This window comes from Thalia democratica, unplaced genomic scaffold (genome assembly GCF_965202585.1).
Source record: "Thalia democratica unplaced genomic scaffold, ktThaDemo2.hap1.1 HAP1_SCAFFOLD_69, whole genome shotgun sequence".
NCBI lineage: Eukaryota > Metazoa > Chordata > Thaliacea > Salpida > Salpidae > Thalia > Thalia democratica.
In genome coordinates this window covers 135,001-145,000 of record NW_028139252.1, presented here as the reverse complement: position 1 = coordinate 145,000, position 10,000 = coordinate 135,001, and the positions used below count along the sequence as shown (strand labels likewise).

Genomic DNA, 10,000 nt, shown 5'->3' with positions numbered 1-10,000 from the left:
TTTAATATAGAATATAGTTAACAATCTTTTAAACAAAGTCTTAAATAAAGTTACAGGGAGTAATTGTAATTAAAACACCAAAAAAAAAGGTTTTAATAAAAAAAATACTTACATCAAGTTAAAATTTTATAAGGATTAATTTTAAAATATCAAATTGATTGTAAATCAAGTGCAAATAGGTTTTTTAAACAAACCGAAGGGTTTATAAAGGCTTGTAAACGCTTTCAAACGCCTACGACCATACCACACTGAGCACACCCCATCTCGTCCGATCTGGGAAGTTAAGCAGTGTCGGGCGTGGTTAGTACTTAGATGGGTGACCGCTTGGGAATACCACGTGCCGTAGGCTTTTGCTTTTTGAATTCATCTTTTTTGTACTATTTTTCTTTCTGACCTATTTATACTTATTACTCGTTTATTTACATTTCTTTAACGCTTAAAAGAAAAGTAAATTCTAGTTATTAGCAAATAAAAACGTAAGCCAATCAGATAACGTTATTTGCTGTTTAAACCAATTAGAGCGCTAAAAAAGTGGTTTGACCAGTTTGAGATATCGAAAAAATAATGGCACCATCTTGTAGAGTACAATTTTCTGAGTTAAAATTAATACAATTAGTCTTTTATACTAAAACTTAAAAGTTTTTTTGTCCAAAAACAAATAAAAGCGTGGCTACTTGAAAAATCAAACGAAAATAAATTTTGCACTTTTGTATTGTGAGTCATAATAAGTTATTTACTGTTACCAACAGATACTAGCAAAAGCTTTTTAAAGTTTTGTATTAACTTAATGTATTTGTAATTACTTTTACTTAATAGAAACTATTGAATTACGTTTACTTAGTTTACTTTTGTATGTGTATTAAATATATAGCAATTTTGCTTGAACTTAAATAAAGATTATTAAACTATTAAAAGAAAACTATCAAAGTTTACTAACTCAAAAGCTAAATCTTAGTTATATTGTTATAAACATTTATGTTGTAATTTACTAATAACTAAATGAGTTTATTTCAAACAAAAAGAATTAAATAATGTTATGTTATGTCAAGCCTACTATATGAGGTATATAGGTATATAAGGTATACAAGCTTATGTTTGAAAGTTATAATAATTAAAATAAAAATAAATATTTAGTTGGTAAAATTTGTATTTAATATGCTTTGAAATTAGAGTTAGTATAGATGTTTTTTTTTAAATATAATAAATATAAGTATTTAGTTACTAATAATAAACTAAAATACCAATTTTGTAGTTATTACAAAAAAAAAAACTTATCTTACTTAAAGTTCACTGTAATTGAAACATTATACAAAAGCTTTATAATTATAAGCTTTGAATAATTCTATTTGAATAAATAATAGATTCATAACTATATTCATGTTTGCATATTTAAATTATAAAAAGTTAGTGTTTTGTGTATTGACTTTATGATTATTTTATTTTAGTAACTGTTAGTTTTATACTTTAATAAAAGAAATATGGTTAACAAGTAAGTTAAAAATGAAAGAAGCATAAAAAAACACACTAATTAACTGCTTATTCAATAGTTTGATTATTTAATTATTTTTCTGTTATATAGTTTAATCGTATTGTATAAAAAATACAGAGGTTTAAAGTAAGTTTGAATAAAAATAAAACAAAACATATAATATAAGCATTAGTTAAAATACATAGTTTTTTTTTCTAAAAAAATTTAATTCTTTAATAATAAGTAGTAATTTAAATAAAAAATAATACAAGTAAAGTTATACAATATATATACTATAGTTTGTCAAACTAGGCAAACACTACTAGGCAAAAAACAAACTAGGCAAAAAACCTACAAAGTAGGCCACCACTACAATCCTATGTTCCAACTGGAAATTCAATGAGATCGTTACTGTACTTGTGATGAACGTTGATAATCCCCAAGATTGTAAGTCGAAGGCCTTACCCAACCTAACCAGCGCACTGGTTTTCTTACAACTGAATTAATCAACATTTATTATTGAATATAATCATTATTGATAGATAGAGGAATGTTGACAATCAACAACAGATTGTAGGTCAAAGGCATTACTCGACCCAAGTACCCACAACCTAGATTGAACAACATTTATTAGATAGATTTGTTTAATGATAGATAGAGGAATATTGTCAATCCACAACAGATTGTAAGTCAAAGGCATTACTCGACCCAAGTACCCACAACCTAGATTGAACAACATTTGTTAGATAGATTAGTTAGATAGATAAATAGTACAGTATAATCTCAAAGAATTTGAAGCCCGAACATTGAACGATAGTGGTGTTTCGTGACGACTAGCGGGATTCGATCTTACAACCTTCTGCTTATGAGTCAGCTGATAAGACCACTGACCCACCGCGCCACGACAAAGATAAAGAAATATTTTGCTATATAAATAGGTTGATTTTTATAATTTTGTTATACAGTGTCAATTACAGTGAACTTCAAGTAAGATATACAACAGTATATATATTTCCGAGTCTGACTTTGAGTACTTTTTATATATTATTAACAAGATTTTTTAGGAGTAATATCTGTTTAGTTCTTTAATATATCTTTAAAATAATAATATTTTTTAAGGTGTTTAAAACTTTTAGAAGCTGTATGTAATGTCTTTTAGTTTAATAGTTCTTTTAAATTAGTAAAAAAAATAAACATGGTTGAGTTATCAAATTAAACAAAATAGAACGTCAAGTATTTAATTACTAAAATTAATTTAATTAAAAAAAAATCTCAGGTAATCTAAAATGTCAGGAATTATTTAAAAATAAATATAAATTTAAAACTTATTATATTGAAAAGATTGATGAATAATACTCTTGAATGTATGCAATGTTTGTATTTGTAATGCAATAACATAAATGGATAGATCAATGACAAATTGTAAACATATTGTATTATTTTATTTTACGATTTTATTTTATTTATTTAATAATTCAATAAACTTTACTTCTACTTTTCCTGGTCTTAGGTAATTTATAGATAACAATTATTTAAACAAACACTTTTGTACAGTTACAATACAGTTTTAGTACAGTTTGGGAGTAACTGTTGATTAAAAAAACAAAAAAAAAGTTAATTCAGGTTAAAATTTTATAAGGAATAATTTTAAAATATCAAATTGATTGTAAATCAAGTGCAAATAGGTTTTTTAAATAAACCGAAGGGTTTATAAAGGCTTGTAAACGCCTTCAAACGCCTACGACCATACCACACTGAGTACACCCCATCTCGTCCGATCTGGGAAGTTAAGCAGTGTCGGGCGTGGTTAGTACTTAGATGGGTGACCGCTTGGGAATACCACGTGCCGTAGGCCTTTGCTTTTTGAATTCATCTTTTTTGTACTATTTTTCTTTCTGACCTATTTATACTTATTACTCGTTTATTTACATTTCTTTAACGCTTAAAAGAAAAGAAAATTCTAGTTATTAGCAAACAAAAACCTTAGCCAATCAGATAACGTTATTTGCTGTTTGCTTATTTGCTGTTTAAACCAATTAGAGCGCTAAAAAAGTGGTTTGACCAGTTTGAGATATCGAAAAAATAATGGCACCATCTTGTAGAGTACAATTTTCTGAGTTAAAATTAATACAACTAGTCTTTTATACTAAAACTTTAAAGTCTTTTTGTCCAAAAACAAATAAAAGCGTGGCTACTTGAAAAATCAAACGAAAATAAATTTTGCACTTTTGTATTGTGAGTCATAATAAGTTATTTACTGTTACCAACAGATACTAGCAAAAGCTTTTTAAAGTTTTGTATTAACTTAATGTATTTGTACTTAGTTTAAATTAATAGAGTTTATTTGGTTTACTTTATTATGTGTATTGAATGTGCTAGTATCTAAAAATAAATACAACTAAAACAAAACAAACAAGGAGAGTACTTGAATAGAACCAACACAATTTACAGACCAGTTGTGTACTAAATTTAAAGAAATTCTGAATAGTGAATATGCAATTATTATTATAAGTTCAAAGTTCACTTTAATTTAAATTAATGTATTTTGTAAATTGGTTTTATTTAATACGATAGTAGTGAATTACTTTATTTAATTTACTTTAGTATGTGTTGTATAACTTTATTTAAACCAGAAGCAAAACGGGATTATACTTTCAATAAACTACACAATTTACAGACCAGTTGTGTACTAAATAAAAAGCTATTGTGAATGGTGAATATGCAATTATTATTATAAGTTTATAAGTTCACAGTTTACAAAAGCTTTAGAATTTAGTTACTATTTTGTTCATATTTGCATATCTAATTTATGAAAAGTTAGTGTTATGTGTATTGGCTTTTTAATTTCTTTATTTGTAGAACTGTTAGTTTTATATTCTAAAGAAACATTTTTAAATAAATATGTTTAACAAGTAACTTAAAAATGGAAGAAATATATTGTATATATTGAACTATTTATATTTATTCTAGCTATTTGCTTAGTGTATTTATTAATGTGATTATTTTATTTTGTTGTTTGTCTTATAGTTTAATCGTATTGTGTTGAAATATATATATAACAAATACAGAGGTTTAAAGTAAGTTTAAATGAAAATAAAATAAGACATATAGTTGAAATATAAGTTTAAAAAAATAGTTTTTTTTTTTTTTTTTTTCTTTGTTTGTTTGATTGTTTGTTTATTATATAATCGCGACGTGTCATTTTATTACTTTTAAGCATACTAAATATAATAATAGGTATAGTTATAGGAAAAATTCAATTAGTTTCTAATGTAATAAAAAAGTTTATTTCCACAAATAAATAAATACCTGAAAAATCAAATGAAAAATAAATTTCGCACTCCTGTATTGTGAGTCATAATAGGTTATTTACTGTTACCAACAGATACTAGCGAAGGCTTTTTAAAGTTCTATGTTAATTCAATGTATTTGTACTTAGTTTTATTAAAATGACAGTATTGATGGTTACGTTTATTAAGTATGTTTATTTAACGTTATGTAACTCAAGTAAAACCAGAAGCAAATAAGGAGACTACTTTCAATAAACTACACAATTTACATACCAATTGTATACTAAACTTAAAGCTATTCTATTTTATTCTTGATAGTTATTTTAAAGTTATTAAATTATACAAATGTATTTTGTAAAGTAGTTTTATAAAGTTACTATAGTTTATTTAACTTACTATAGTATGTGTTATATAATTTTAATTAAACCAGAAGCAAAAAGGGAGACTACTTTAAATAAACTACACCATTTATTGTTATATATAACTCTAATAAAACCAGAAGCAAAAAGGGAGACTACTTTAAATGAACTACACAAATTAAAAATATATTATTATTTATAAATCAATCGTGTTGTGTTTCAAAATACATTTTTCAAATAATGTTTTACAAGTATTTATCAGTTATTTAGTTTTCTTTTTATAGTTTAGCCGTATTGTTTTATTTATTTGTTATTATTTTTATTTAATTGTTTGCTTATTATATTTATCGCCATGTGCTTAAAAAATAAAACAACTATAAAGGTTAAAAAAGTAAGTTTAAATAAAAATAAAATGAAACATACAAAATAAGCTTATGATTTTTTATTATTATTATTATTATTATTATTATTTTTATTTTATTGTTTGTTTATTATATCTATCGCCATGTGCTTAAAAAATAAAACAACTATAAAGGTTAAAAAAGTAAGTTTAAATAAAAATAAAATGAAACATACAAAATAAGCTTATGATTTTTTATTATTATTATTATTATTATTATTATTTTTATTTCATTGTTTGTTTATTATATCTATCGCGATGTGCTTAAAAAATAAAACAACTATAAAGGTTTAAAAAGTAAGTTTAAATAAAGATAAAATGAAACATATAAAATAAGCTTATGTTTGATTTTTTTATTTTACTTTTATTAAATTGTTTGCTTATTATATTTATCGCGATGTGCTTAAAAGAATAGAACAAATACAAAGGTTTAAATTGTAAGTTTTAAATAAAATAAAATGAAACATACAAAATAAGCTTATGATTTTTTATTATTATTATTATTATTATTATTATTATTATTATTATTATTTTTATTTCATTGTTTGTTTATTATATCTATCGCGATGTGCTTAAAAAATAAAACAACTATAAAGGTTTAAAAAGTAAGTTTAAATAAAGATAAAATGTAACATATAAAATAAGCTTATGTTTGATTTTTTTATTTTATTTTCATTTAATTGTTTGTTTATTATATTTATCGCAATCTGCTTAAAAAAATAAAACGAGTATTAAGGTTTGAAAAGTAAGTTTAAATAAAAATAAAATAAAAATATAAAATAAGCTTATGTTTTTTTTTTTTTTTTTTTTATTATTATTATTTTTATTCAATTTTTTGTTTATTATATTTATCGCAATGTGCTTAAAACGATAAAACAAATATAAAGATTTAAAAAGTACGCTTAAATAAAAAATAATACAAATAAAGTTTATTTATAATAAATATATATATATTTAAAACATTAAAAAAAGTAGTTTATACATATTTTTTTTTATTTATTTCTTTTAAACATATTAAATAAAGTATAAAAAAGTATTAAAACATTTAAACGTAGCATAAATAAGCTTAAAACATTAAAATAATCGAAAAGAAACAAAGAAATTGAAAAAAATCGGAAAAAATCGGCAAAAAAAGTTCAACAGCAACATTTGAGCATCATACACGTATGCATTACTTTACACTAGTGAGAGAGACGTGTTTGTGCGTTCGGTCGACTTGACGAGAAAGCGGGCTTAAAGCATTACTGTTTAGCACCCGAGGCGCGGCTATTGCAGCGGCGGCGAACGTGCTATGTAAACGCATTGGAGCAGCGTATGAAAAACTACAAGCGTCCAGCGGCGGTAGGCTTATAGCTTTGCGAAGTCGTCGAGACGAGTAGCCGACGCAGGCAGGCACGGCTCGAGGCGGGTAACTGCAGCAGACAGATGGCGTGTTGCTGCTGACGAGTTAACCGGCAGAAGGCAAACGGTTGGTCGGGAGAAAGAACAGTCAGTTGTATAGCTGCATGCTGCAGTCGACGCGGGCTGGCGCTTTAAACAGCAAAAGGCCGGCGCCGACTTTCAGTAACGTTCGCAAGGCTTTTAAGCCGAGTGATAGAAAAGGTCTGTATTTATACAGTAAAAACGCTCAGTCGAGCAACGGGTTTAAACGCCCTCGGATAGTTATCTGGTTGATCCTGCCAGTAGTCATATGCTTGTCTCAAAGATTAAGCCATGCAAGTGTAAGTACGAGCTCACGTACAGTGAAACTGCGAATGGCTCATTAAATCAGTTATGGTTCATTTGATTGTACGCTTTTACATGGATAACTGTGGCAATTCTAGAGCTAATACATGCGTAAAGCGCCGAACTGACGTGAGGCGCGCATTTATCAGACCAAAACTAACCGGCTTTCGGGTCGTTACAATGGTGACTCTGGATAAGCTTGCGGATCGCACGGCCTAGTGCTGGCGACATCTCATTAAAGCAACTGCCCTATCAACTATCGTCGGTACGGTATCGGCCTACCGAGGTTGTAACGGGTGACGGAGAATCAGGGTTCGATTCCGGAGAGGGAGCCTGAGAAACGGCTACCACATCCAAGGAAGGCAGCAGGCGCGCAAATTACCCATTCCCGGCTCGGGGAGGTAGTGACGAAAAATAACAATGCAGACCTCGTACGAGGTCCTGCAATTGGAATGAGTACACTTTAAACTTTTTAACGAGTATCCATTGGAGGGCAAGTCTGGTGCCAGCAGCCGCGGTAATTCCAGCTCCAAAAGTGTATATTTAAGTTGTTGCGGTTGAAAAGCTCGTAGTTGGATATAGGGACGGCGAGGTTGGTCGGTCGAAAGGCTAGCACTGGCCTTGTTGTTCTTGTTGGTCGGTGCCTTCGCGGTGCTCTTAACTGAGTGTTGCGGTGGTCCGGCAAGTTTACCTTGAAAAAATTAGAGTGTTCAAAGCAGGCTTTACGCTTGTATAATGTTGCATGGAATAATGGAATAGGACCTCGGTTCTATTTTGTTGGTTTTCGGAGCACGAGGTAATGATTAATAGGAACGGACGGGGGCATCCGTACTGTGCCGTTAGAGGTGAAATTCTTGGATCGGCGCAAGACGAACGACTGCGAAAGCATTTGCCAAGAATGTTTTCTTTAATCAAGAGCGAAAGTCAGAGGTTCGAAGACGATCAGATACCGTCCTAGTTCTGACCTTAAACGATGCCGACTAGCGATCGGGCAGTGTCGAACTTAAGAACTGTCCGGCAGCTTCCGGGAAACCAAAGTCTTTGGGTTCCGGGGGAAGTATGGTTGCAAAGCTGAAACTTAAAGGAATTGACGGAAGGGCACCACCAGGAGTGGAGCCTGCGGCTTAATTTGACTCAACACGGGAAATCTCACCCGGCCCGGACACAGCGAGGATTGACAGATTGAGAGCTCTTTCTTGATTCTGTGGGTGGTGGTGCATGGCCGTTCTTAGTTGGTGGAGCGATTTGTCTGGTTAATTCCGATAACGAACGAGACTCTTACTTGCTAAATAGCTGCTCGACCCATTGGGTCGGAGACAACTTCTTAGAGGGACTAGTGGCGTTTAGCCACACGAGATTGAGCAATAACAGGTCTGTGATGCCCTTAGATGTTCGGGGCCGCACGCGCGCTACACTGACCGGATCATCGTGTGTTCCCTAGGCCGAAAGGTCCGGGTAATCCGTTGAACCCCGGTCGTGCTAGGGATAGGGACTTGCAATTGTTTCCCTTGAACGAGGAATTCCCAGTAAGCGCGAGTCATTAGCTTGCGTTGATTACGTCCCTGCCCTTTGTACACACCGCCCGTCGCTACTACCGATTGAATGGTTTAGTGAGGTCCTCCGATTGAGCCTGGTACGTGCGGCAACGCACTCGCCGGTGTTCGAAAAGACGATCGAACTTGATCATTTAGAGGAAGTAAAAGTCGTAACAAGGTTTCCGTAGGTGAACCTGCGGAAGGATCATTAACGAATCGAAATTTGATTTCAAGCGACGTCTCTTCTTCGAAGGGACCGAGCCCTGTAACTGTTATAGTTCGGTCGCGTTGCTTTCTGACAGCGGGAGTAATAATTCAGCACGCAAGTGCTGGCGCGGCCGCTTCTTTTTGAACACGATTTTTTGGTTGCATTGAGATTGATTAACACGAGAGATCTCTTAGCGGTGGATCACTCGGCTCGAGCGTCGATGAAGGACGGAGCTAGCTCCGAGAAGTAATGTGAATTGCAGGACACATTGAGCATCGATATTCTGAACGCGTATTGCGGCCTCGGGTAATCCTGGGGCCACGTCCGTCTCAGGGTCTTTAACACACCGATCCTTTCATTAGTTTGAAAGTGCCTGCGACTCGTTTCTTAATTAAGGAGCGTGTCGTCAAAGACAGCTGGTCTGGCGATTTCACAGCTGAAGCGTGAGCAGCCTGCTGGCCTCGGGTGAGGTAGCAACGACGGTAGGTGCTCGAGAATAAGTTAAGTGACTTCAAAAGGCCGACGTACAAAGCGCATGTACTTTTGTAGTACATCACTTTTGACCTGAGATCGGGCGGGACGACCCGCTGAACTTAAGCATATCACTAAGCGGAGGAAAAGAAACTAACAAGGATTCCCCTAGTAACGGCGAGTGAAGCGGGATAAGCCCAGCGCTAAATCCGAGCCTTTTTGGAGGGCGAGGAAATGTAGCGTATGGAATTCAGCATGCGGCGAACCAACGACTGCCCACGTTCTTCTGATCGAGGCCTTTTCCCAGAGCGGGTGTTAGGCCCTTGGCGGCGGTCGTAATTCGTCCTAGCGGTTTTCCCGGAGTCGGGTTGTTTGGAAATGCAGCCCTAAGCGGGTGGTAAACTCCATCTAAGGCTAAATACTGGCTCGAGACCGATAGCGAACAAGTACCGTGAGGGAAAGTTGAAAAGCACTTTGAAGAGAGAGTTAAAGAGTACGTGAAACCGCTTGGAGGCAAACGGAGGCGCCCATCGAGTCGCCGGAC

At 32.3% G+C, this 10,000-nt stretch overlaps 5 non-coding genes across 5 annotated transcripts in view; all 5 read left to right on the top strand.

Moving 5' to 3' along the window:
- The first annotated feature begins 230 nt into the window (after nt 1-230).
- Nucleotides 231-349, top strand: LOC145845511 (5S ribosomal RNA). The gene has a single exon (XR_014370394.1). It is a non-coding gene; the product is annotated as a 5S ribosomal RNA (ribosomal RNA).
- A 2,855-nt stretch (nt 350-3,204) lies between these two features.
- On the top strand, nt 3,205-3,323 carry LOC145845516 (5S ribosomal RNA). The gene has a single exon (XR_014370399.1). It is a non-coding gene; the product is annotated as a 5S ribosomal RNA (ribosomal RNA).
- A 3,857-nt stretch (nt 3,324-7,180) lies between these two features.
- Nucleotides 7,181-8,988, top strand: LOC145845471 (small subunit ribosomal RNA). Its single transcript, XR_014370359.1, has one exon. It is a non-coding gene; the product is annotated as a small subunit ribosomal RNA (ribosomal RNA).
- Nucleotides 8,989-9,170: 182 nt separating this feature from the next.
- Nucleotides 9,171-9,323, top strand: LOC145845521 (5.8S ribosomal RNA). The gene has a single exon (XR_014370404.1). It is a non-coding gene; the product is annotated as a 5.8S ribosomal RNA (ribosomal RNA).
- A 222-nt stretch (nt 9,324-9,545) lies between these two features.
- The window catches only part of LOC145845489 (large subunit ribosomal RNA), a 3,631-nt gene continuing 3,176 nt past the window's right edge, over nt 9,546-10,000 (top strand). Inside the window, exon 1 of the ribosomal RNA XR_014370375.1 lies at nt 9,546-10,000. This exon is cut by the window's right edge and continues 3,176 nt beyond it. This is a non-coding gene — a ribosomal RNA (large subunit ribosomal RNA).